The 27,742-nt window shown below is 46.6% G+C and overlaps 1 long non-coding RNA gene across 1 annotated transcript; it reads right to left on the bottom strand.

The window, feature by feature from the left end:
* Positions 1 to 75: 75 nt before the first annotated feature.
* Positions 76 to 27,456, bottom strand: LOC120372123. The gene is made up of 4 exons (XR_005584741.1): positions 27,303 to 27,456; positions 22,963 to 23,051; positions 22,384 to 22,506; positions 76 to 467 (listed from the first exon to the last, which is right to left on the bottom strand). It is a non-coding gene; the product is annotated as an uncharacterized LOC120372123 (long non-coding RNA).
* Positions 27,457 to 27,742: the final 286 nt, after the last annotated feature.

Genomic DNA, 27,742 nt, shown 5'->3' with positions numbered 1-27,742 from the left:
AAGTTGTTTTTCAGATGAAAAAACTTTTAGGTGAAAATTTCCATTGAAAACAGACTGACTCTCTTGCGCGCGCGCACACACACACACACACACACTTTAGCTGAAAACCCAATTCTCCATCAAAAAGAGTTTTGCTGGAAATATTTCGATCAGCCCTAGTAACAAGTGCTTGCCAGAGACACACTCCAGGGCACCTGTTCACAAACATTTTAATTAGCAATAACAATCCTGTCATCTACAAAACAGTTGCTTCTATGCCTTGCAGATGCAAATTAGTAAACATTCTGTTCAGTTCCTCTTTTTCTCCCGGAGGCGGCACCAAAAAATTCTTCTTAGGAGCCTCTGCAGCAGGGGATCTACACCTCTAATATGTAGCTCTTGCCTCCATGACACCTGGTTCTTGTCAGTGCCATCTTGACGGTCACTGAGCTTCAGCAATTGTAGGTAACTGGAGTCATGCAAACAGTCTTAGGGAAGAGGAAACATAAATAGAAATAAACCTGGATATTCTGCTCCAGTTTGACCTGCTCTGCTGAGCACTCAACTCCAGTTCCCAACTCCTTCCATACAAATGAGAGAAGGAAAAGCTAAATATCACAAATTAATTTTCACTTCTCCCCTCTTTTGCTACTACACAACAATCACCTCACTACATCAGTCTATCTAGGCATCATCAGGCTGGGGCTATGTCAAGAGACGGAGTATATGGACCATTATTCTGTTCCATTAGGATAATTTCTATGCCAATGCCATCTCTCCTGATTATTTTCTTTAATAGCCCTGGAGATCCCAGCTCAGTTATCGTTCAAATTAGGCCCAGACCCTTTAAGTCTTTCTCCTCACTCCCAGAAGGGGACAAGGCCTAGGCATTTCAGTGCCCCTAATACTCCCCACAATGGGTGAAAGAGGCTCCAGCAGAGAAGCCAGAATGGGTGAGGGCTGATCATGTCAAAACATTTCAGAATAATAGTCATAAAGCATAGCCAGGCTTCAAAACAAGTTCAAACAGAGCTGCCAAGCTCTGGTCACCTCATAAACTACAGATAACACCAGAAAGGCTTCACTAAAGCAGGTTTGATCTTCCTCCCTTCCTGTATCTCTTTCATAAACATCTTTGGGGGTCAGAGAAGGAGAATCTTGATGAACTCTGAAAACTAACATCCTTTGGATCCTGGAAAATGCCAATCCCACAGTTAATTTTTTTGCCTCCATGGCCAAACTTAGCATTTTCTGTCAGCTCTGCAAAATATTTTGCCAGCTTGGTACCCACATGTTTGTTTTTACTGACTCCTGTCCTACTATTCCTACAAAAATACCTTTAAACACATTCAATCCCCCCGCCCACATGCCGTATATTAATAGGAATTAATAAGTCCTACTTTTTAATTTTACAGGCTAATTGCAAACCAAGAATGCCCCCATTTTCAGTGCCTGGTGCAGTTGGGTTTTTATAGAAAATGGTCTGTTGTTCTGCTTTTTGCAAATCCCAGCAGACTTGCCACCTAAAAGGGCTGTTGGCTAGCTTCGCTGGTGACATTGATAGCAGGCTGAGTGAGCACTTATGCATGTTGGGGATCACCCCAGGTCAGTCATATAATGTTACCACCACTGCCTCCATGAAGCTTCCTAGTGAGCTCCTCTCTCAAGCTCAGCCCACCTATACAACCAGTCAGAGATTCTGGGCACTGTTGTGAGTGGTGAGCTTACTGGCAGCATGGTGCACAGACAGCCACTGACCCAGACTGAGAACTAGCATACACAGTTCTGCTCTCATGCATCACAGGTGAGCACTGGATTGTGGCAGAGCAGTGGGGGTAGATGGAATCAGAGGAGGAAGAGGAGAGAAAGAAAAGACTGAGAGTGGCTAAGTGTAGCAGAGAGAGGGAGAACGAGCAAAGGTGATGTGAAAGGTAAGGCACAGAAAGGTAAAGGCCAAACCTGAATGTATAAAGTTGGGTTCCTAAATTCATATTTAGTCTCCAAAATGAATGCAGTGTGATTTTTCAGAGGTTCTGAGCAATTGTCTCTGAAGTCATTGTGAGCCAGAGGTGCTCAACATCTGCCTATTTTTTTTCTTCCAACACTACTCTGCTCCTCATCTGTAGTGGGTTTGTTCCCTTTTTGTGCCCTGCTGTCACTCTGCTGAGTGGCAGCTGGGCCTGTGCCTGGAAATTTCTTCTTACACACGGTTGTGTTGTAATACAAATGCAATTAGCGTAATTGACCCCAACTCTCAGTAGACATTTAGAGTAGAAAGAAAATCTGCCTACTCCTTATCTCTGCAGGACCCTCCCCACAGCACCCTCTGACCTCACAGCCAGCAGCCACAACAGCTTTCTTCTCTCCCTTATTTATTATTTCCCACTAGGCTTAGAATGGTTGTCTCACCCTGCTGCAATTCCTCACACATATGTAAACAGGCACGCTGCTGCTCCTTGTTTTCCTGTCCCTGGGCAGGTCCCAGTACTGATAATGATACGGTTAAAAAACAATGGAAGGCAGAAATACCAGCAGCTGGAGGTCCAGACAAAAGGCCAGGACAAGGGTAGCCTGGTGAGGCTTCTTGATGCTGCTATAGACAACATCTTAAAGCCAGCAAGGGCAGTTCCATTCATACAAGGAGTGCCTTCCATGGCTATTGATCAGGCTGCATCACAATATAGTCTTCTCAAAAATTCAGCAATCCATGGAAGGTGCATGCCACGAGCTCCAGTGTCAAGCCCTACCGATATCACCATTTAAAAATTGATAGGGGATCAACGCACCTTTAAAGTAGGTATTCCCAGTGCACTAGAGGACAGCTCATCCCAGTGTCTATATTCTACTCAGCCCAGGGACCAAAGAGAAACCAAGGTGACCTTATACCACTCCTATCTTCAAGCTACCCGAGGCCAGTTCAGCCCTGGTGCAGGTTAGAGCAGCCTCAATGGTTCCCTAACTTGATCCTGCCTGCCAACAGCCCCTACGGGCCATTCCAGCTGCTAGGAATAGCAAGGCATAGAAATACCCCAACCATGCCTCCTTTCTCCCAGAAATGTACTCTGCTACCTCCACTACATTGGGGGAAATTCCCCAAAGGGCTTTCAAGGCTGTGAGAGCTAACATAAAGCATCCATGGGGCAACTATGAATCTGGCCTCTTGGGCCCACACTGAACATCTCAATACCATGTTCAACCCTACTCTAGAGGAGGAGGATTTAGGCTTGAACTCAGTTCCAACCTACACAGCTTAGCCCATCTGACCTACACATATTGTGCTTCTCAATGACAGACGCTTTATGGAGCAACCTTGGGAATCTGTTGATCTTTGAGGAAGCCTGAAAAGACAAGGGAGAAGAAACACACCTGCTTTCTGCTATCTATGGAATGTGGTGGCTGCAACTTTTCAGGGGGAATAATGAGGGAATGAGTGTGGGAGAAGGAAACAGAGACATTTGAAAACAGAAGGGATCTGCAACAACTGACTGTGTTTAGTCTCATCATCATTCAGACACACAGAGCAACATTCGCTAATTTAACAGAAAACATTCACAAATTAAAAACAAAAAACTACATTAATAAACATCTCAGGCATTGCAATCAGGCAGGCACATATCAGAGGAAGCAGCATGGTTTACATGGCCATTGAGAGCTTAGCATCGGCTAAACTCAGAATAGTCTTTAACCTGATAGGAACCCTAGTAGGCTGGGAGCCAAAATGACGCTAGGTTACTTTCCAGGTCCTTTTATATGTGATAAGAATTCCCATAATCCCTTCTGGTTTTAAAGAGGCAGTGCAAACAAAGCACTAATTACCATGCAATTAGCTTTATATCCTTGTTACTATCCCTCCTGTACTCAGTTAACATATATCCTCAGCAACCACAGAAAGAATTACTCAGGGGAAGCAAATGTTTTTAAACTCAAAAATAAACAAAATGGTCTCCTTCATGTCCACTCTGTCAGTACTGGGTGCTATGTCATGTCTTGGGTCATTTCTGCTTTCCCTGCCTATTCTGTTCTAGTGCAGCCTCGCTGTAACAGCTCGATCTCCCAACAATGCTTATTCACCCACTCAGTGCTCATGGTCACTAATCCTAGCCAAGCCAGTGCTCTTGCACTAGATAAAAGAAGCCCTTGTCCTGTTGAGTGGAAGACCTGGGTGCAGTAGCAAAACCTATTAGAAACATGAATACTAATATTGGATATTAATAAACAATAGAATTGTTATTCATGCTTTATATTTCTATAGCACAGGGGTTGGCAATCTATGGCACGCGGCTTGCCAGGGTAAGCACCCTTGCAGGCCAGGCTGGTTTGTTTATCTGCTGTGGCCTCAGGTTCAGCCAATCGCGGTGCTCACTGGCCGTGGTTCGCAGCTCCTGGCCAATGAGGGCTGCAGGAAGCCACGGCCAGCACATCCCTCAGCCTGTGCTGCTTCCCATGGCCCGCATTGGCCAGGAGCTGCGAACCACAGCCAGTGGGCACCGTGATCGGCTGAACCTGGGGCCACAGCAGATAAAAACCGGCCCGACCCACCAGGGTGCTTACCCTGGAGAGCCGCGTGCCAAAGGTTGTCAATCCCTGCTATAGCACCTTTTTTCCAGTAAGGGTCTCAAAGCACTTTAGAAAATTGATTGAATATTTCCTAAAACTGCACTGTGAGGCAGGTAAGACTCATTATTCCCATTTTACAGATGGGGAAACCAAGGCAAAGCAATTTGTTCAAGTTAATACAGAAGGTCAGAAGCAGAACCAGGAACAGAACCTAGAGCCCTTGACTCATAATAGCACAATGTAACCACTGGACCCGCTCCCTCTTCTATTTCAAATAGAAGCCTCAAGGCAGGAAATCAGACTAACCTCTGAGAGCCCAGATACCCCTCAAAACAACTTGTGGCTGAATTCCTACATGGCCAGTGGAAATCGAATCACATATCACACAAACTAGAGCTGGGAAAAGACTATGGTCACCCACAGGCAATAGAGCATTTAAAGCTATCAGCAGGGCAGAGAAACCCCAAGGCAAGCAGAAAGGTGTGGAGTGCTGCTGTGCTGTGGGAAAGTATGTAAGCAAGTGTAGAAAGAACAACAAAAGGTATGAATCAATGTGTGCAATAGGAACAAAGAGAGGCAGGGCACCTCCCACTCATCTCTGTGTGATTACAGCAAGGCAAAGAGCAAGAAGATCAAAAGCCAAACCAGTAGGCAGCCTACACTTTCAGGTGTTCTTCCAGGTGCCAGGTCTGCTGCTCTGGCACATCACAAGCTAAAGGAAGCTAACCTGCTCCCTCCCTCACAACACCTAGGATCTAAGGGCCTTAAATGTATCAAATGCCAATACAAGCTTTACCTAATTAGGTAAAAGGCTCATCAGTTCCCCGCTGCTGAAATCTTGGGCTGGGGTGATTATGCAACAGGCATAGTTCCTTCCTTTTGAAATGGGGATATTTATAAGAGCAAGGGGAGTGTTTTTTTTTTAATTTTAAAATAAAGGTCACACCGGAACTAGTGATGGATTGGCAGCCCTAAAGAGTGAATAGGGACAATGCTGACTGGAGAGACCAATTCTCTGGCTCAGGTGCTTGGCTGGCTGGTTGCTGCTCACATGCTCAGGGTCTAACGTTTATTTTTTGCCTTTGTCTGCAGCGTGTGGGTTCAGGTCGTTTGCCAGGTTTATTAATCATTTTCCTTCCATTGAGGGGGCCTCAAGCACTTGTGCACCTCAGTCCATCCTGTTATCTGCCTGTGGCATCACAGAATTGTCTAGCTTCCTGTGGGCTGTAATGTTTTGGTCTAATTTTGATTATTGGGTTTTGTGTGTGGTTGCTGGATGGTGTTGGTGGCTTGTGGTATATAGGAGGTCAGACTAGATGATTTGGTGGTCCCGTCTGACCTTAAACTATGAGAAGAACTCAGTGTCCAGGTCCATTCAGTCCTTGGCCTCCCTACTGAGGTTAGCAACAAGGGGTCTAGTTAGTGCCAGTTGTGCTGATGATACCTGTCCACTAGGAATTACACTGAGACCCTTGATTAATTTAACACAGCTCACCAAGCAGCCATTGGGAAAAAGTAACATCTTCTGGATTCTAAGCAACCTGAGCTAGAATGGAATAAGGTGAAAAGATCCATCTCCCGTAGCCCACCCCAGTCACCTGAGCAATCCTGTTATCATGGGTTTATAGAAAATAGATCCTGTCAAACTAACTTGTAATCTCATCAAAAGAAGATATCAAGTTTGGTAAAGGTAATCGTGTTTAGATAATATACTTTGAGTTCTGTAAAGTGTTTGACTTGGCATTGCGTGATATTTTGATTAAAAAACTATAACAATATAAAATTAACATGGCACACATTAAACGATTAAAAGCTGGCTAACAGATAGGTCTCAAAATGTACGTTTGAAAGGAAGAATCATTGTTGAGCAGGCGTGTTTCCAGTCGGGTCCTGCAGGGATTGTCTCTTGGCCCTATGCTATTTAACATGTTTATTAATGACCTGGAAGAAAACTAAAATAATCACTGATAAAGTTTGCAGATGACACAAAAATTGGGTAAGTGGTAAATAATGAAGAAGACATGTCACTGATTCAGAGCAATCAGGATCACTTGGTAAACTGGGCACAATCAAATGATGTGCATTTTACTATGGCTAAATGTAAGCATATACATCTGGGAACAAAGAATATGGGCCAGGGATCGGCAACCTTCGGCATGCAGCCCATCAGGGTAATCCGCTGGTGGGCCATGAGACATTTTGTTTACATTGACTGTCCGCAGGCACGGCCCCCCGCAGCTCCCAGTGGCCACGATTTGCCGTTCCTGGCCAAAGGGAGCTGCGGGAAGCAGCAGCCAGCACGTCCCTGCAGCCTGCGCTGCTTCCCGCAGCTCCCATTGGCCGGGAACGGCGAACTACGGCCACTGGGAGCTGTGAGAGGCCATGCCTGTGGACAGTCAATGTAAACAAACTGTCTCACGGCCCACCTGATGGGCTGCATGCCGAAGGTTGCTGACCCCTGATGTAGGCCATACTTACAGGATGGGGGAACTCTATCCTAGGAAACAGTGACTCTGAAAAAGATTTGGCGGTTGTGGTGAATAATCAGCTGAACCCGGGCTTCCAATGTGATACTGTGGCCAAAAGGGCTAATGGAGTCCTAAGGTGCATAAACAGAGAACTTTCAATTAGGAGTAAAGAAGTTATGTTACCTCTGTATTTGGTGCTGGTGCAACCACTGGTGGATTATTCTGTTCAGTTCTGGTGCTCACAATTCAAACAGAATGTTGATAAATTGGATAGGGTTCAGAGAAGAGCCACAAGAATGATGAGAGGATTAGAAATATCCCTTATAGTGGTAGACTCAAGGAACTCAATCTATTTAGCTTAACAGAGAGAAGATTAAGGGGTGACTTGATTACAGTCTATAAGTATCTACATGGGGAACAAATATTAAATAATGGGCTTTTCAATCTAGCAGAGAATAGTCTAACATGATACAATGTGTGGAAGTTGAAACCAGACAAATTCAGACTGGAAATATGACGTAAATTGTTAATGGTCAGAGTAATTAACCATTGGAACAATTTACCTAGGATTGTGGTGGATTCTCTGCTACTGACAATATTTAAATCAAGATGGATGTTTTTCTAATAGATCTGCTCTAGGAATTATTTTGGGGAAGTTCTCTGCCCTGTGTTACACAGGAGGTCAGACTACATGATCACAATGGTCCTTTCTGGCCTTGGAATTTATGAAAACTCTGATGTGGGTCCAAAGAAATGGAGGGTCAGATCCTCAGTTGGTCCAAATCAGCACTGCTGCATTGACTTCATTGTAACTATACCAATTTATATCAGCTGAGGATCTGGCCCACTGAGTTACATGAAATCTTCTATTTCCAAGAGACACAGCAACTCAGTGGTTCCATGAACTCCCAGAACATGGCACCGAGGCACATGGATTGTGAGCAGCTATATATTCCAGATGCTGTAAAAGGGGATTCCTTGCAATGCATATTATTACTGGAGGTAATATGCATGATATTGGCTGGGCACCAAGGGGTTAATTAACAAAACTGGTTGCTCCACATATTAGAGAGAGCTAGAAGTGAGTTGGGAAATCATCTTTTCCGCGTTAACAACCTGCCATTGCAAATTGGATTCTGTTCTTGTCTGTACCAAAGAGGGTCATGGGGGGTAAGGGGGTTGATGCTTTTGTGGAATCTCTTCTCCATGTCCTCAAAGGCTGTATCTGTATAAGCAGCCCAGACTACCATCCCCACTTGGTCCAGAGAGACCCATCTGTCACTGTCACACCGAGACCCTATTCTGGGCCATGAGCCACACTTCCACTCCTTCTCTCATTCATCATGGCCAATTAGCAGGGCACACATGGTCTCTGGGCTCAGAGACTCTGCTGGCAGCAGGATCTGTGACAGAGCACATGTGGTCAGATGCTAAGAGAGAAAGAAAAAGCAAAGTTAAGAAAAAGGAAAGATAAATAATTATTTTAGACACTATTATCCCCGAAAAATGTCCCTCAGCCAGTCAGATTGCTGAAAGTTAATAGCAGGGGCGTCGTTTTAGAAAAATTCTGAAGGGGCAAAGTTGTGTCAGCATACAGAACAATATATGCTATATTATATTATCCTCCAAAGTTTTAGGGAGAGGGGGACAAAAAGTGAAAGACGTAATTGAGTATATATACCTCTGAAAAATCTGGGCGGGCAAGCCAAGGTGTGGGAGCAGCTGTCCCGCCTTGTCCCATAGCAAATGATACCCCTAATTAACAGTCATTATTCCCTGAGATTTACTGCAAAAATACAAAGGCCAACGTTGTCAAACCTGGGTCCTAGGCACTCAATAAGTCAATTTTCAGAGATGTGGAGCACCCACAGCTCCCCTTGATGTCAGTTGTGGGTGCTCAGGCCTTTGGGAAACCAGACCATTTAGTTAAGTGCTTAGTGTGGATTTAGATGCATAACTTTAGGCACCCCATTTTAACAATTTTGGGCAAAGTAACCAATAACAAAATAGATGTAATGCAACTCAGCTGCCCTACCCAGCCAGCTGGCTGAATTGATTTCCCAATCCACCCATAACGGGTGAGGCTAGGGATTGGCTAACTAAAGACTAGTTCAACTGACATTGGCCAGTCCAGATTTATAATTTTTATTAAAGCTAATGTTTAAAATCAAATGTACACAAGTTAAGAAGAAAGGTACTGTACATCTTGGGTCACGCTTAAGTTATGAGAGGTTACAAGTTTCGGTTACAAAGTTCACAAGATACATACATAGCACATAAACAGCATAGACCCAGATTGGGGTGCGGGAGTTTGTAAAGCATCAGTGAATAAGTGATCTTGGCTAAGTCACCCATAGAATGTATTTGGAGTCTAAGTCAGTGTTGTTATAGCGAATAGGTACATCGGTGGGGTGCATCCCTTGGTTCGTCCAGGGAGGAAGTGGGTTATTTCCCTGACCAGTGATCTTGTTTACTTGTCCTAGTACTGACGGTGTCCTGTGATGTTCCGTGTAGATGTCTCTGGATCACCTGATAGTGTCAGACACCATGAGCTGTCTCATGAGCTGGGCATAGTGCTGACCAACTCCACACGGTCTCAGTACTGGCTCGTTGTGGGGGTCCCATGCACCCAAGGCTCCCACAACCAGGGCATGGATCTGGACCTTGTAGCCCTGGGCTCTTAAGGTGTTGGCCAGCGGGGTGTATTTCAACGCCTTCCAAGCTTGGGCCTCGTGGAAGGCCGAGGACCTGTTTTCAAATGGCACCGTGATGTACACCATGAGGATCTTCTTTTTTTCCTTGTCAGTCATGACAATGTCAGGTCACTGGCTGTCCATTCCAGGGATAGTGGAGTTGACGGTGATCTTTCCCAGGCACAGCAAGGTGGCTTTCACCAGCCGGTTCTGGATGGTGTTGTGGTGGTGCTGCCAGGCTCCAGAGTGGTGCTTACAACCACACAGGACGTGGGGCAGGGTCTCTTCCTGCAGTGCTTGTCCCGGTTTCCATGGCGGACGGCTCTGTTGAGGGGAACGCAGTTGAGCCGGGCCCGGTGGACGAACTGCCAGTCAGCGAACCTAGTGAAGCTGCCTCTAGGGAGGACGTGGTTACTGGCATCCCACTTGCTAGTCACCTCAAACATCTTGCCCTGGTCTGGTTTCCGCTTGAGGTTCTCGGCATAGTGGCAGTGGTTCAGGGTCCTTTCCACCATCATTCTGGTGGTCGAGGTGATGATGGTGTGGTCCAAGGTCTTTATGCATGGCAGAAGTACTCCCGGATCCCAGTGCTCCTTGCACCACTTCCAGTGGCAGACGATCCTCTTTCCTAGACGTCTCGAGGCATTGCAGGCGTGGGACCAGAGAGAGGACAGGTCTCCCTCCTCTCTCCCAAACTGAGCCTCCAGGGAGCTGCTGAGGTAAGTGGTGACATCCTGCTCAGAGGGGGCCCTAGTGATGCGTTTCCTGACCACGTCCCGTACGGTTTCATCTGTGATAAGATTTTATGGCCAGAAGGGACCATCGTGCTCACCTCTCTGACCTCCTGCACATCACAGGCCACAGACCCTCACCCGCCCACTCCTGTAACAGACCCAGAGCGAGAGATGGAGGGCGCATCTGCACTGGAGTGAGAGGTGTAATTTCCCACACCCACATGATGCTGCCAGGCCAGGTGCCAGGTCATGCCAAGGCCCCCATGTTTCAGCTCGACACTGTGGGGGGAGGGATAGCTCAGTGGTTTGAGCATTGGCCTGCTAAACCCAAGGTTATGAGCTCAATCCTTGAGGGGGTCATTTAGGGAACTGGGGATTGGTCCTGCTTTGAGCAGGAGGTTGGACTAGATGATCTCTTGAGGTCCCTTCCAACCCTAATAATCTATGATTCTATGATGCTCCTCACTGTCAGGTCCGGGCACGTCAGAAGGCAGAAGGCATGGGTGATCACCGCCACCTCGCACAGGTCGCCCATCTGAGGCAGATTGGCACTGCCCTGCCTGAGTGAAATATAGATGATGTCAGTGCTGGCCCTCTAAGGAAGGTAAAGCCATTTCCTCACCAGCTGCCTGATGGTGCTATCAGTCTTGTTCAAGGGGACCTTGGCCACGGCCGATCCCCTGAGGACAAAGGACATGTGGGGGATCAGGAAGGTATTGAGGGCATTGATCTTTTGCCAGGGGATGAGCAGGGAGGAGTCAATTTGGGCTGCATCCTGCAGGATCTCCACAATGGTATCTTTGGAGGTCTGTCGGATGCGGACTCCTGTGGGTGTGCCCAGGTGCTGATATACCTCTCCCTCCTCGAGGGAGGCCATGGGCTCATCCTGGATCAGGAACTGTGATGCCCGGACCAGAGCCCTGGTGCTGCCGTCGATGTGGAGGGAGGCGCACTTTTTGGGATTGAAGTGGAGGCCCATCCATTCGGCGGCTCAGTTGGCGACGTCGAGCATCCGCTGGCCAGTCCAGACACTACACTGCAGAGCTGGTGACTGAGTAATAGAATGATGGTAGGACTATGACTTGGAACATCTCAGGATGGGAAGTCAGACTAAATCATAATCTGCTGTCTCTACCAGTTCTGTCCAGGGATCTAAAAGTGCCTACAAACATTGATGAATTTGCATCTCTGTGACAGCAGGTGAAAGTGGGGTACGTACAGAAAGGGTGACTTGTCCACAGTCACAAAGCAAGTCAGTGAGACAGCCAAGAGTTAGAAACCAGGAGTCCAAATTCCAGGCCTGTGTGTCAACAGACTATCCACAGCTGAGCTACAGAAGGCACCATCCTGCCCCCTGTCTCCACCACTACACACACACAGCCACACCCAACTACTAGCTGCCGATTCATAATCCAAGCAAGACGGGTGCATTTCTTGTGCAAACATTTTCTGAAATAAAATAGCTGGAGCTGTATTTACTCTGTTTATCTTTCTGACATTATTTATTTCCTACCTGTTGATAAAGGTTTGGAGGATATTCGGCACTGAAACTTGGCCAAGCAAGCAGAGCTGCCAGGATCATGTTGACTTTGGCAAAGGGACATCAATATGTGAGCCAGCATGCACAGGGCTGGATTTGAAACACTGTCTGGGTCTGCAGCATAATGCGGATAGGGACCGCAGGATGGGAGTGTTTCTATTTTGTGTGAGAATTAGGACCAAACTTCAGGACTCCAGCCAGTGAGGGCTGAAAGCCTCAGGAAAAGATCCCCTGTACAATACCCTGATGGATGGAAGATGGCTGCATGGGTGCAGGGCATGGTGATAGGTGGCTGTGCTGCAGTCCTGCTCCTCAGTATTGTGGGTTTAAAACCAGAAACACATAGAGTAGTGGGGGTGGGAGGAGGAGATTGAAGGAACGTTTGTATTTTTAGTTACTATCACTTTTGTATGGGAGACTCCCCATCACATATGTGGGAGAGGGGGAACTGAGTACCACCTTGTTTTGGGGAGTGGAGGGACTCACCCTCACTTTGGGGTAACCTGTCTCTCTTCCCAATCTCATCACTGCCTGAACGGCTTCAGAGTGTTTGCATAAAGGCCAGGTGGTCTGCACAATTGGGAAAGCTCATCTTTCTCTGGGGTGGCAGGGTTTCTCTGTGGAAAACAAGGAATTCTCTCTGGGGCAGGTGGATTCAAAGTCATAGCTCTCCTCTTAATTCATATTTAACCAACTGGGTATTCAGATTGGTTATTTTCTAAAACAGAAAAAAAATTAGAAGGACATTGGGAAAGAATGACTCTTCCCCAGAGATCATATACTGGGCTGGGTGGGCACAGTCAGGGAACTGTACAGATGTTCTGTGCTTCAGATGCTTGCTTCCATCCTCTATTGCTAGTCCACAAGGGTTGCTTGATCCCAGAAGAATTACCTGAAAGCAGCACACCAGTGAACTCCGTGTTTATACTCAAGTAAAGGGGAAGGAGGCCCAATACCGTGGAGGGGCCCTGCAACCTCCCAGCATACAGATGGGCAGACATCCATTTAGATGGCTTTGAGTGTTTACAATGACCATGCTAATCAGCATGGACCTTAATGCTGGATTCCTGATGGAAAGGGTAGGAGGGAGGTTCTTGGTTTAGCTTCAGGGCTTCCCATCTCACTCTTCTCTTTCTATGAATAAAGGAGAAGAGATACTTAAAAGGGAATTAATATGGAGGCACCTTGTGGTATTGAGAAGCAGAATTGGGAGGAACACAAGGATTTAGATTCTGTTTCTTCCCTGATTCCTTGATGGGAGGGGAGAAGCCCAGCAAAGGTGGATGTCACCTTTCTGTCAGTAAAGAGTTAAAAGTGGCTACCAAATGGCACTAAGTGAGCATCCCACTAAGGCCAGGGTTTTCTGAGGCATCTGGAGCTTCGGTATTGATCTCCCAGGTTGAGAACACCCAGAAACAGAACCACTACTGAAGTGCTCCAGAGAGAACTATGCTACCGAGTTGTTCCTCCCACCTCATCATGGGCATCTAGAGCAGGTGGGCAAACTACGGCCCACAGAACACATCCGGCCTGCGGGACCGTCCTGCCCGGCCACATAGCTCTCGGCTGGGGAAGCTAGCCCCTCGCCTCGCTGCCAGCGCTCTGGCCTGCCACTCCTGCCAGGCAGCGCGGGCAGCTTGGCTGGTTGGGGTGGGACTGTGAGCTTCTCTGCTCTGAGCAGCATGGCAAGGGGGTGGGGTGAGGGTTGGATAAGGAGCAGTGGGTCCCTGGTGACAGTCTGGGGACATGGAGCGGGGGGTGGTTGGATGAGGTGTAGGTTCTGGGAGGGGGGAGTCAGGGAACAGGGAGCAGGGGGCAGTTGGATGGGGCAGAGGTTCAGGGGGGAGTCAGGGGACAGAGAGTGGGGAGGTTTGAATAGGGGGTAGAGTCCTGGGAGGTGATGTTGGGGTGGGGGTCCCAGGAGGGGGCAGTCAGGGGACAAGGAGCAGGGGGGATTAGATGGGTCAGGGGTCCAGAGGGGGGTAGTCAGGGGGCGGGAAGTGGGAGGAATTGGATAGGGGGCAGGGCCAGGCTGTTTGGGAAGGCACAGCCTTCCCTACCCGGCCCTCCATACAGTGTCACAACACTGATATGGCCCTAGGGCCACAAAGTTTGCCCACCCCGATCTAGGCACAAGGGGGATCTTAAAGGTCACAGCTCACACTGATCCCCATCCCTTTACTTATTCACTCACATCTCCTCTAATTTGGGCTCCCATCTGCACTATGCAAACAACTTGCAAAATCTCCTTTTTCTTTTTCATTCTGACGATGACTTCTGTAGCCAAGAAAAAAACCCAGAAGCCCATGAAAGATTTTCAATGATGCTGAGATCAAACTGCTATTTAACTTAAAATAGAGACATTTTCTCTCCAAATCCCCTCTAATTCCTCACAGTTATTAAGTGTAGTTTGTTGTAGCCAGACCTCTGAAATAGTAGCTCCTTCAATAGTTCTGAGGCCAATGCCTTCCTGTAGGCTATATTTGTGGCTAAACTTGGGCCAAATACAACCCTGGTCTATTGTCATTGACAATAATTGAATTTTGTCCCTCCCCAACTATTTTTCTCTCATTTCCCTAAATCTGTATCATGAAGAAAACATATGGGATCTGTGGGCTTTATAGAGGCAGATTTGACTGCCTTCTCAAACTTACATGGTCTGTGTGAAATACACTTACTGGAGGGTTCCCTGTCTAAGGACCAGTAATTTTTTATTTGAATAAGTGTGTGTTAGTGGATTGGACGTGATTGTGCTGTTTCTATCATAATTCTGGGTACATCTCCAATGGGAATCTTCAGCCCTTCTCCTTGGTCTAGCAATGGCACTGCTCCAGAAGTGATAGCAACAGTGGAAGCATTGATGTAGAGAGAGAGATGCAAGGCACAGGCCTTGTCACCACCCTGTCATCTAACCTTCCTCCAAGCGGGTCTAGAGACATCAGAATGTATACATCCTTTCTACACGAGCATTTCCACCATTGTTGCTAACATTGGAACTGGACCAATGGTAGAAGAAGTGCTAGTTGAGAGCTAGTGCAGTCCAGACCTCAGGGAATTAGGCCTGAATAGATGTGCAGGGCTCTCTTGTATTTTACGGTATTATCTTTTATGTAAAGCTGCCAACCTCCACTGAGAGGCAGCATCCCAGAGAGAGCTGACCTCAAAGAAACAAGATGGGAAATTAACCACTCTCCTGGGTACTATCCCTCCCCGTATGTACTTATATGGCCTCCATCATAACAGTATCTGAGCACCTGACAATCATTAATGTATTTATCCTCACAACACCCAGTGAGATAGGGAAGTTCTATTATCTTCATTTTACAGATCGGAAACTGAGGCACAGAGAGGCTAGGTGACACTCCCAAGGTCATGCAGGAAGTCTGTGGCAGAGCAGGGAAACTCCCGAGTCCCAAGCCAGTGCCTTAAGCACTAGATCCGCCTTCCTGTGTGTTCCTAAAACAATGGAGTCTATCGAAACATAAAGCCCTGAGAAAGGGACATTAGCACCATGGGAAAACCTTCAAACACATCTAACAGAAATATTTATCCCTTCACCCTGAGTTATGTGAGATGTCACTGTGTTAAGAAACTGCCTTTCCTACCAAGGCTGAAGTACGGTAAACAGGCACATGCAGAAATGGAATGAGCTGCCATATCCCCCTTAGCTGTACAGGATAGTCCTATGTGCGGGTGGCGCGTGACTGGAGGTAGGGGCTCCTGCTTGGGCAGTCAGATCAGCTGTAGGGTTTGTGCTGATTTTTTTTAACAGTAATGCAACAGAAATTTGAAAGGAAAAAAACACAAGTTGTTTTTTGAACCTATTACAATCAAATCTCTCCCATGGGCCCTGGAACTGTAGAGAGCAGAGAGCAGAGCAGCCAACTCAGAGAACTTTTCACTCATTCCAGATCCCTTAGATGTGAAACTACACCTGATTTAAGAGCACAACACGCAACCCTCACTATGCTGAAACATGCACTCGACCTTTAAACAATTGCCTATTGCGGAAAATTGGGTACCAGCCTCACTCACTATCTCCTCAAACATATTGCTAACCATTCCACACACTCTCCCTCACCGTCACCCCCATTTCTCCCTCCAGCAGTCATTGCTTCGGGTATTGCTCTGCTTTCAGACACTCGCCCCAAAGATTCCAGCTATTTATTGAACTGAATTTTTCAGAGGAAAGAGGAATTTGGAAGTGGATCCCTGCTCCTTTACTTCAAAATTCATTCTCTGCCCAGAAAGAAGCCTGGTACCATATTCTGGGCACTCAGCACACTGTAGGTAGGAAACTGAGGCTCGAGCAGCCCTTATCTATAGCTTTCATAAGACACATTATTCTCCCAGCCCTGCTTCACAGCAGAGCTTCCAAACCTGCCAGTGATGGACAGAGTGTTGAATATTCTATTCCAGAGAATACTAGGAGTGGTGTGGTCAAAGGAGGAAAAAAAGACAGATGTTGCATTTACAGTACCCTGAAATATTGTTCCCTTTAGGGGAACATACATAACTGCCAGTTAAGCGCAGTGTCAGTGTTATTCATGTGCAGCACTGGCCCTATCTGGTGATGACACTGAAAAGACAAAATTTGCTCAGGATTTCCCCTTTCTCCACACCCTATGTACAACATTTAACTTGTGCAGACAGCAAACTAAAATAGAAGGCACCTCCAAACCAACTGCAATCTAATCACCCTATTGGGTTTTGAACCTGTAGTGGATTCGTGCCACCCTCCTGCTCAGACAGCTACCTGCATTTGACCTGCATGTCTTCAGGCTGAGCCTCCTGTGTATTCTTCTCTCCCAGACATTCTCCACAGCTACAGGGCAGGTGCACTTTTCATGCTGCTCCATCTCTCTGAAAGGTCTCTTGCTCCACCCTCTCTTCTCCCTCTTTAGCTTTAAGCCTCCCCCTTAGTTGATCTCTGCAGAGCCCAAATGCTTTGGGTGATCGTGTGTATAACAAACACAATCTCATAAAAATCAAAGCTGTTGTATTATTGTAGCAACTACTCTCCATCATCCCATCTCCTTTGCTTGTCTGACATGAAAACGTGTTCTCTGTAATTGTTTTCCAACATCACAATGGCTTATTCTATAGAACTTCACTAATGAAAACAGTTCACGGGCAAATGTTAACAAGCTCCAGTTTATAAGGAGAATAAAACAATTATTTGATTCAAACATCATGTCCAAGTGGAAGCTGCTATTTACTATACACTTTGTTAGCGTGAAAACACTCATGCGATCATCAGCGCCCTGGCGTTAGGCCAAACCAGAGCCGCGCACTGGTCCAGGGACACACACACACACACACAGCATTTCCTTGGCACTGCATGGCAGGGTTGGGAGTGTTTGCACAGAAAGGGGGGAAAGGCTGAGCCTATGATTCACAAAGCAAGGCCCTTAGGGCACAGAGTTCCTGTGATGAGAGAATGCCTATGCTGGCACACTAGGGGTCTCTTTCTGGAGGCATTCCAGGGAGTGAACCTCTCCCATACTCACACTTACCTCCTTCCGGACATGAGGCTCTGTGTAGGCAGCGTAGCCACACCCTCCCACCCACGGGAAATTCAATCATGATTTCTAGCAAGCTCACTCTTCACCTACCAGGCTGGATTGTGACATTTGTAAAGAGACCAATATACTCGATGCCATCTTTTCTTTCTGAAGACTAGAGACCTCCAGGATTTCAATGGAGAGTGAGAGGGTTCCCCCCAGTTCCAAACCTGTACCACAAAGGAGCTCCCTTCTTGTGGCACATGCATGAAGGAATGTAATTACGCAGATTAGAGTTTTATTAGATTGCATATCCTGCAGGGCAGGGTGTGTCCCTGCTATGATGAGTGTACAGTGCCTACTGCAATGGGAGCACACCACAGTACACATAACAATTGGCCATGATGCTGAACTCACCCTGATTCTTGCAAGAGCCACAAAATCCTTCAAGAACAGGACCCTGGTTTTCTTTGCACATGAAAGATGGCAGCACAGTACTCTGTAGCATTTTGCTAACATTGGGGTTAGTACCAACAGAGAGGGAAGAGTACTCCCTCTGCCTCTGGGGCATTACAAACATCACTGGCGGCAACGCTTCCCTGGGAGGTTTCCTATCTAAATGTTGGACAGCCTGGATGCTGCTTAGCCTGAGAGAGCTGGCACAATCACAGCCTGAGGTTAAAATGCCTTTTGCCGTGAAAGAAAGCACCAAAAGTTTGAGGAAGCAAATGCACTGACTGATTCACTGTGTAGCTATTGGGCAAAAATGGGAGGTCTCAGCAGCTTAGCTGCAGACATATTCATCCAAGCTGCAGTTTGGAAATAAGTGGCGTTGCTTGTCTGGTTGTGACAGTGGAACCCAGAAGGTGCAGAAGCTGCACACACTGAGTTCCAGGTTCATCTGATATCTCAACAGTAGTTATTATTCTACAGACACTTTCTAATGCAAACAGAAAGACCCCCTGGGCAGTGCCCTTTTCCCATGATGAGTGACCTGTGTCCCTCTGAGGCCAGAGCAGGCAGGGCCACTGCATGTCCTCAGAAGGCTTAGGTCTGTAGCCCCTTCTGGGGCAGTGATTCATGGTCATTTGTGTCCAAAGCATGCTGTGAACATCTGTTCCACAGCCAATGGATGATAGTCCCACCTCACCGCCTTGCTGGGTCAGGGCCAGGTGTCAGGGGTCACTGTAATACAAACTGGGAGGCACGAATCAAAGCTGATGGGCCCTCCAGACACAGCCCTGGAGATGGAGCTAGAGTAGCAAGTCACCGTGATAATGTTAGTGTCCCTTAGAGAACCTAAAGGCAGAAATGTGAACCCCGTGCTCTCCCACGAACAGTGCCGTCCGCCTAGGCAGTGTGCAGCTCAGTCATCCAGACAGAGTCACTCAGAGGGACTGGAGGTCAAGCCATGGTGCGACCCTTTAAAGGCTCAACTTCCTCCACAGCTCTAGATGCAGCCCAGGCTTGGACAGCAGGATAGGATGTGCCAGTACTATTGCCCGTGCCAGGCACATGCAATCAGCAGTGACACACAGAGATTTACTGCATGTAGAGACATTACACCATGGGCCCTCCCCCCACGAAGCACATATATGCCCCTCCCTTTGACCAAGCGATATTAATGGCTGCCCTCAACAGAGGCGAGAATTCATCCCCAGTGGCTGCAGCCCATCCAGCTGAAGTTGCTACACTCCGCACTTCCTGATTGGAGGAGCCAAGAAACAGACCAGTTACCCACAGGCTGAATTGGGAGCCTATGTGCATATGCATGTGTATACAGTGTGGCTTGTGGTATCTTCCTTCAACAGTGTCTGCCTATTGCCAGACCACGGGGCACAATAGCATGATGGCAGGATGAACATGCAGTTCTGAGGCAGGTAGTTGGGGCGCTCTGGACAGCAACTGTATTAAAGGGGCTGTTCCAGTGTCTATTCTATTCTATACAGATTCTGGTCTTGCCCTCCTCACCATCGTGTCTTAGCATCTTCCAGAAGTGCATTAAGCAACGTGATTAACATCTGTCACGTGTGAGTCATCCTCTCTTGCAACCTCTCCCCAGATGAAGAATTGCGTGTGCAGTGGAGTCTTTTGTTATGCGGGATTTTTTAAATGTACATACTGCTCTGTTTTTATGTTTGAGAAGATAGGCTGAAGAAATGTGCCTGGCATTTGGAACAGAAAGTGGTGAGGTTTGGGATGGTCTTTAATCTCAGGCCAGCCCCTGAGAAAACTCTGTCTCCTGCGCAGATGAACCTGCCCTTGTGGTCCATTGTGCCAGAGGAGCAGAGCTGTCAACCACGGTCCTCACCCTAGAGTTATAGATATGTTGGGCCCAGACCATCCAGTGCTGGATGAAGCCATATTTCTGGATGAGCTACCTCACACCCAGTATGCACCTTGTACCACAGCCACTCAGAGTCATCCAGGCCTCCCCCACCTTGTGGGCCATGGTCATTCCCCTCCTGCAGTGACTGTGTATTCTCTGGAATGACATGAGCCATTGCATTAAAGAAAGCCCTAGGCCAGACGGCCTGTAAATAACTGTCACAGGGCCCTAGGCTACAAAGGCCACAAGGGTCACTGAAATCAAAACCAGGCAACCCCTTCCTTTACAAAGCAGCTGTCTGCAAAGGGGTCACTGCCTCTCCCTTGCCTTGTGCTGCCCATGGAGCTTTCCCTCCCAACTCACTAATCCATCCTTCCCTCCCTCTCACCTCCTTCCCATGGCCTGATCCCCAGCATTCTCTCTCTTCACACTATTCCTCCCTCCCCTTCTGCCGAGGCAGGGAAGCTTAATTGCTTCAGCTTTCGTTGTATGAAGTGTATCCTTTCACACGAGACACCTGCACTCAGGGCTTGTTAGAAAAATTCTGCCAAAACATCTTTTCTCAAAATGGATCAATTGATGAAAATTGAACCTTTTTGTGCAGATGGTTTGATTTCAACAAAGTTCAGACAAAACCCAGGCAGAGTGCAGCTGGATCCTGCATGCCAGACAGGTTTAGAATCAAGCAAATATCCTGCCAGTTTGCCCACCTGGCTCCACAGTAGTCACCATGCAAACAGCCTCTGAGTTGGGGATCCCAGAATGCTCAGGATCCACAGCTCTGGGGCAGTGTGCCAGGGAGAATTTTTTAAATGTTTGCTTTTCATTCCAAATCAGAATGAAACTAGGAGGGCAGAGTGTGAGTGAGCAGCCGCCACTAGGATTAAACTGCATTCTTTACTTCAGCAATTTCCCATTTGTATCAGGCCCGCAGCAGCTTGTCCTTCCATCCCTGACTCTGTCCCCCAGCTCCCTCTACTGTTCTGTAGTAGAAGCTGCATTTTCTTCTGCTCTCTACAATTCCCCTTATGGCAGCTGATAGTCCCAGTGTTTGGACACACTGGGTTACATTCTCAGCTGGTGTCGATGGCTGTAGTCCATTGGAGTTAATGAAGCTAAGCTTATTTACCACCCACCTCATTATTATTAATATTCCCCTCAGTGCTCCCTTACATTACCTCCACTCAGAGATTTATGATCTTTTTTGTACTACTGTATTAGTATCATGAATATGCCAGTCCCCCAGAGCAGCCATTCATCCCCTCCTGGAGCAGACAGCGAAGGATTTTATTCCCTCCCACAACCCTCACCCTAGATTTTATAGTTCTGTGGAGTGGCTGCAAACATGCTGCCAGAAGGAAGGCCAGCCTTGTAGTTAAGGTATAGAATGTGGTCTCAGGAGATCCCAGTTCTGTCCTTGGCTCAGCTACAGACTAGCTGTGTGAGCTTAATTAAGTGACAGCCCTGCTCTGTGCCTCAGTTTCCCCATCTATATAATTCTTGTTTTTGTACATACTGCCAACAGCCTAGGAGTTTTCAGTCCTTCCGGAGTTCTTTATACTGCATGATGGGATGCACTGTGTCTTAGGTGAAATGGCTTTATCCATGTGAGATCCAATACTTCCCATTCTCTGTTTAAGAAACGCTTCATCTCTTGAAGAGACAGAAACTCAGAATTCACTATCATAGGAGAACCCCCTTCAGTCTATAGGGCTTTAATCTACACACACACACACCAGTCTGACCTCTCTGGAGTCACCTCACAGTGATCTCACCCCACCATAGCCTAGCTGACCTCTCGTTGTTCATTAACTGCAAGGTATAATGAATCATAAATCAAGCACAGCAATCTGATCAGACTTTAAACATTGGCTCAGGCCCTGAACAATGCTCCTGGGCCAGCCAAACCCATACTATGCAGTCCTTTTCGGTATATTTACAATTCCTTGATAACCCCACATCCCCAAACCTAATGGCATTAACACTCTTTAACATTAATATCATGCACAAGCCTGAGTTGCATCACCCACAAAGCTACTGAGGAGCTCCTAGCTATGCTGTCTCCCTGCTCAGCTTTTCGTAACTTGCAGACTCCTGTTCAATCTTGGAGTAAACAGACTCCTGAGATAACAGAGCCCGGCAACCTGTTGAATCCCTGTTCCCTTCAGCCTGCACGTCCCATTTGTTTTCTCTCTACCAAACACCATCGTTTTAGTTTTACTGGTGTTTATTCTGAGATCAGCCCTATCACACACAGATGCCAGAGTATCTAATTGTCTCTGAAAGCCTACTGGTATTTGCACCCTAGAAGCTGCATCGTCTGCAAAAAGTGAGGGAGAGTAAGTTTTTTATAGCTCCAGGAAGGAGGGTGATGATCTTTATCCAAAGTAACTAGTAAGTCATATGTACATATCAGTACATACATTATATATATGCAGGGATGGTGTAGGAACACATCCCTGACCTTGTATTGCAACAGGATGGCTGATCTTTCTTAAGACCCACCTGTACTCTCTCCCAGCTTCTATCACATTCCTGGGTAAATCCTAATTAACCCCTCACCATTCCAAAGTACTCACACCTCCATAGTTTACAGCATTTGTCTCTACAGTGAGCCTGATCCTGAGCTCCTTCCTCAGTTTTTGGTCAAATTTCCCAGTGTACTGGGCAAAACTCCCAGTGACAGTCTTTCTGAGAGCGGCCTGGGAAAAGAGGAATGATAGTCCTGGTTAGAAAATGCTAAGTATCTTCCACTGAAAAATTAGGAAGAAAGGGGGAAACAAATTTCAAAAAAAATTAAGGTATTGTTGGGGAAGTTTTGATTTAAAAAAAGTTTTAGTTTTCAAAAATGATATATAGAAAGAAACAATAAATTCCCATTGTTTTTTATTTAACAAAAGAGACTATTTTTAATTGGACATTTTTCCCCAATCAGTGCTAGTAAGAAAGGACTTCAGAATCTTACCCCATTTAAAATGCAAAGGATAGAACAGTCAAAGGACAATCAGACAAACAGCTTAGTTATTTAAACCCATTTCCCCATTAGCTTAATTCAGAACCAGACATTGGGCCTCTTACTTCCCATTCACTTCCCATCCCTTCTGCCCTGCCAGTATTGCCAGCCTCAACCCACATTTGTTGACTTCTTACATGACCACCTCTGTGCTTTTTCTTCCAGGCCACTCCTTACATGTGGAGAATCTTCCAAGATCTGATCTCTCCTCTTCTTCTCAAGACCCCCATCTACCTGCAAGAAATTAACCAACTGATGTTGTTTAGGAAGAGAGGCGAAAATGACACATTTTTTATTGTAATTTAGTCCTTCTCTACCACTCTTCAGTTGTTTGTCTTCTTAGCTTGCAAGCTTTCTGGGGCAGGGACTGTATCTTTTTGTATGTGTGGACAGTGCTTAATATATTGCGGGCACTGTCAGAATCAAGATAAATTGTAACAGATCTGAGACTTGCTTGTTCTTCCCTCTCTACATGTTCAGTCCATCAACCACCTTCCTAGGGGCTTCCAAAGGAAGGTGTTTCCCCTCCATCTTAGCTGTTTTATGGCTAGTATAAAATAAAATCTCATTTGCACCCTTACTTGTTCAATGGGATAAAAATGTTGCAGTCTAGGTTTTAGGCACCTTGTTAAAGATGATGGAACAAATTCTGCTCTCATTTGCATCAGTAAAATTCCTAGTACCTCTACTGTTGGCCCTGAAGTTACTCCACACTGGTATAAGCGGGAGCAGAATTTGGCCCCTGGTACTATTAATTGCTTATGTGAACAAAGGATTTTGGGCTGTGGATGAACATTTTGACAGGAACCATATCCTCATAGAATCATAGGACTAAAAGGGACCTCAAGAGGTCATCTAGTCCAGTCCCCTGCACTCATGGCAGGACTAAGTATTATCTTATCTAGACCATCACTGACAGTTGTTTGTCTAACCCTCTCTTATCTGATGCTTTAGATACAACCAGCTCCCCTCCTAGCGCTTGGGTAACTTTTAACTGTTCTGGGACCCAGTACGGTTTGCTATGTGCTGCTCTGGAACAGTCCTTTCAAGGAGAACAGAGGGAGCAAAAAATCTAACTTGTTTCAAGACTGGGTGATTTGATGAGAGTACCAACAGTGGCATATGGCCCATCCATGACTGCTTTTAGCAAATATCTCCAGTGGCCAGAGATGGGATATGAGATCGGGAGGGCTCTGAGTTATTGCTATGATTTTTTTTCCCAGGTGTCTGGCTGGTGGGTCTCACTCACATGCTTAGTATTGAACTGATCAGAATAGTTAGGATCAGGAAGGAATTTCCTCCCAAATCAAATTGGCAGAGACCCTGGGGTCACCTTCTTCTGCAGCATGGGACACGGGTCACTTGCTGGTTTGAACTAGAGTAAATAGTAGATTCTCTGTAACTTGAAGGCCTTAAAAAAAGATCTGAAGACTTGGTCAGAGGTTATAGGTATATTACAGGAGTGGCGGGGTGAGGTTCTGTGGCCTGCGATGTGCTGGAGGTCAGACTAGATGATCATGATGGTCCCTTCTGGCCTTAAAGTCCATGAATCTATAACTATATAACTATAACCAATTGAAGCTGCATGTGAGATTTATGAAGGATGTAAAAGCAACAAAGAATCCTGTGGCACCTTATAGACTAACAGACGTTTTGCAGCATGAGCTTTCGTGGGTGAATACCCACTTCTTCAGATGCAAGTGGTGGAAATTTCCAGGGGCAGGTTTATATATGCAAGCAAGAAGTAAGCTAGAGATAACGAGGTTAGTTCAATCAGGGAGGATGAGGCCCTGTTCTAGCAGTTGAGGTGTGAAAACCAAGGGAGGAGAAACTGGTTCTGTAATTGGCAAGCCATTCACAGTCTTTGTTTAATCCTGAGCTGATGGTGTCAAATTTGCAGATGAACTGGAGCTCAGCAGTTTCTCTTTGAAGTCTGGTCCTGAAGTTTTTTTGCTGCAGGATGCCACAGCACAACTGGTTGCTGAGCTCTGTGCCTTTATCCTCAGACACAACTATTTCAAATTTGATGACAATATATATCTCCAGATCAGTGGCACCGCTATGGGCACCCGCATGGCCCCACAATATGCCAATATTTTTATGGCTGACCTGGAACAACGCTTCCTCAGCTCCCGTCCACTCACACCCCTTCTCTACCTACGCTACATTGATGACATCTTCATCATCTGGACCCATGGGAAGGAGACTCTGGAAAAATTCCACCACGATTTCAACAGCTTCCACCCCACCATCAACCTCAGCCTGGACCAATCTACACGGGAGGTCCACTTCCTGGACACTACGGTGCAAATAATTGATGGTCACATTAACACCACCCTATACCGAAAACCTACCGACCGCTATGCCTACCTTCATGCCTCCAGCTTCCATCCCGGGCACACCACAAGATCCATTGTCTACAGCCAAGCACTGAGGTACAACCGGATCTGCTCTAACCCCACAGACAGAGACCAACACCTACAAAATCTCCACCAAGCATTCTCTAAACTACAGTACCCGCACGAGGAAATAAGGAGACAGATCAACAGAGCCAGACGTGTACCCAGAAGCCTCCTACTGCAAGACAAACCCAAGAAAGAAACCAACAGGACTCCACTGGCCATCACATACAGTCCCCAGCTAAAACCCCTCCAGCGCATCATCAGGGATCTACAACCCATCCTGGAGAATGATCCCACACTTTCACAGGCCTTGGGTGGCAGGCCAGTCCTCGCCCACAGACAACCTGCCAACCTGAAGCATATTCTCACCAGTAACTGCACACCGCACCATAGTAACTCTAGCTCAGGAACCAACCCATGCAACAAACCTCGATGCCAACTCTGCCCACATATCTACACCAGCAACACCATCACAGGACCTAACCAGATCACCCACACCATCACCGGTTCATTCACCTGCACGTCCACCAATGTAATATATGCCATCATATGCCAGCAATGCCCCTCTGCTATGTACATTGGCCAAACTGGACAGTCTCTAAGGAAAAGGATAAATGGACACAAATCAGATATTAGGAATGGCAATATACAAAAACCTGTAGGAGAACACTTCAACCTCCCTGGCCACACAATAGCAGATCTTAAGGTGGCCATCCTGCAGCAAAAAAACTTCAGGACCAGACTTCAAAGAGAAACTGCTGAGCTCCAGTTCATCTGCAAATTTGACACCATCAGCTCAGGATTAAACAAAGACTGTGAATGGCTTGCCAATTACAGAACCAGTTTCTCCTCCCTTGGTTTTCACACCTCAACTGCTAGAACAGGGCCTCATCCTCCCTGATTGAACTAACCTCATTATCTCTAGCTTACTTCTTGCTTGCATATATAAACCTGCCCCTGGAAATTTCCACCACTTGCATCTGAAGAAGTGGGTATTCACCCACGAAAGCTCATGCTGCAAAACGTCTGTTAGTCTATAAGGTGCCACAGGATTCTTTGTTGCTTTTACAGATCCAGACTAACACGGCTACCCCTCTGATACATGAAGGATGTAATTACACAACATGAAATGTGGCCACGGCACTGGGACCAACCCTCCTCTTTCCCTGTGTCCCAGCATGCTGTGTCTATTGTGTTTTCTTTAAAAAGCCACTCAGGCTCACGGGACTTGGGGGCTGTAAAACTGCTGTGTAGAGGTTTGAGCTTTGGCTGGAGTGGGCTTTGCCCCCTCACCCACCTTGTGAGTGTTTAATTGCTGTGTAGACATTCCCTGAGTGCCTGACTGTACAGATTAACACACTGAAACAAGCTTGTTTCCAAAATATACATTTAACAGGAAACAAATAAAACTTTGTTGGAACCAAGAGTAAATAGGAAATAACTGCCTTCTGCCAGATCCCTGCAGTTTGGATGTTGCAAGATATACCCCATTTATAGAGCAATTGAGGGGTTTTGGCCTCGTCTCCATCTATTGCATTGTAACAAGACTCTCTGTTACTGCTGCATTTTGTAGTCTGCAGAGCACCAGGGAATCTTATCAGTTTAATGTCAGACAAGTATAAACTTGCAAAGCTTATCAATTGCCTTGGAGGAGACAGCTCCTGACTTGACACTCAGAATTTCAGGCTGTTCAGCAGCAAACAAATCATCAGCATCTCTGAGTAACTGAAACTAGGTTAGTGCGAGGTCCTGCAAAATGGGTATTTTTCAAGAAGCAATCAGAATGCAAAGATTTTAGATGCCATATTGACAAAAAGGTGTCCATGGTACATCTAGAAATTATATCTATTTGCAAGATGGAGTCAGAGACCGAGTGTAATGCCAGCCTGTGGGAGTGTCTTGCATTTTTGCTCTGAAATAAAACCAGTGATGCGTGTGCACAGCATGCATGCATCCATCAGCATACACAAACTGCCCAGTGCACACACTGAGTACAGAGGCAGATAGATACACATATGATCGGCAAACAATTACATACGGCCATGCACTCCCCTCCCACGCACCTATATACACATCTGCTCACCAGTGTTTAACTTTAGCTCCAGTCCCATGAATCTTTGTGAAGGCCTGTCTCTCTGCCATGGGTATTTCCCTTACAGGTCATTGGTGTACATCAGGCTACGCTAGGCCTCTCAGCAGCATAGCAGGAAGAATGACTCCAGCTAAATTGTGCATTCCCCGCACACATGCTGCTCATCTCATCACCTCATTTCCCCCTCCACCTCACAAGCATCTTTTCAAACACCCATCTGCCCACTCCCAGCTGAGGCATTACAAATGGTTCCAGACATGGTTCAGAGGTCCCAAGATCTTCTCTAATCCCCCTCTGACAGAGCTGCAAAGATGTGACCCCTGTCCTGTTTCTGCTTCATTCCACACATGGTGGTGGTGTCAGGTTAGCACTTCAGAGCAATCAGTGTCTAAAACAACAAGCCTCTAGCAAAGCAGGACCCTTCTTACTAC

The sequence above is a fragment of the Mauremys reevesii genome, linkage group 9, assembly GCF_016161935.1.
Source record: "Mauremys reevesii isolate NIE-2019 linkage group 9, ASM1616193v1, whole genome shotgun sequence".
Classification (NCBI taxonomy): Eukaryota; Metazoa; Chordata; order Testudines; family Geoemydidae; genus Mauremys; species Mauremys reevesii.
This window is presented reverse-complemented; position numbering and strand designations above follow the sequence as displayed.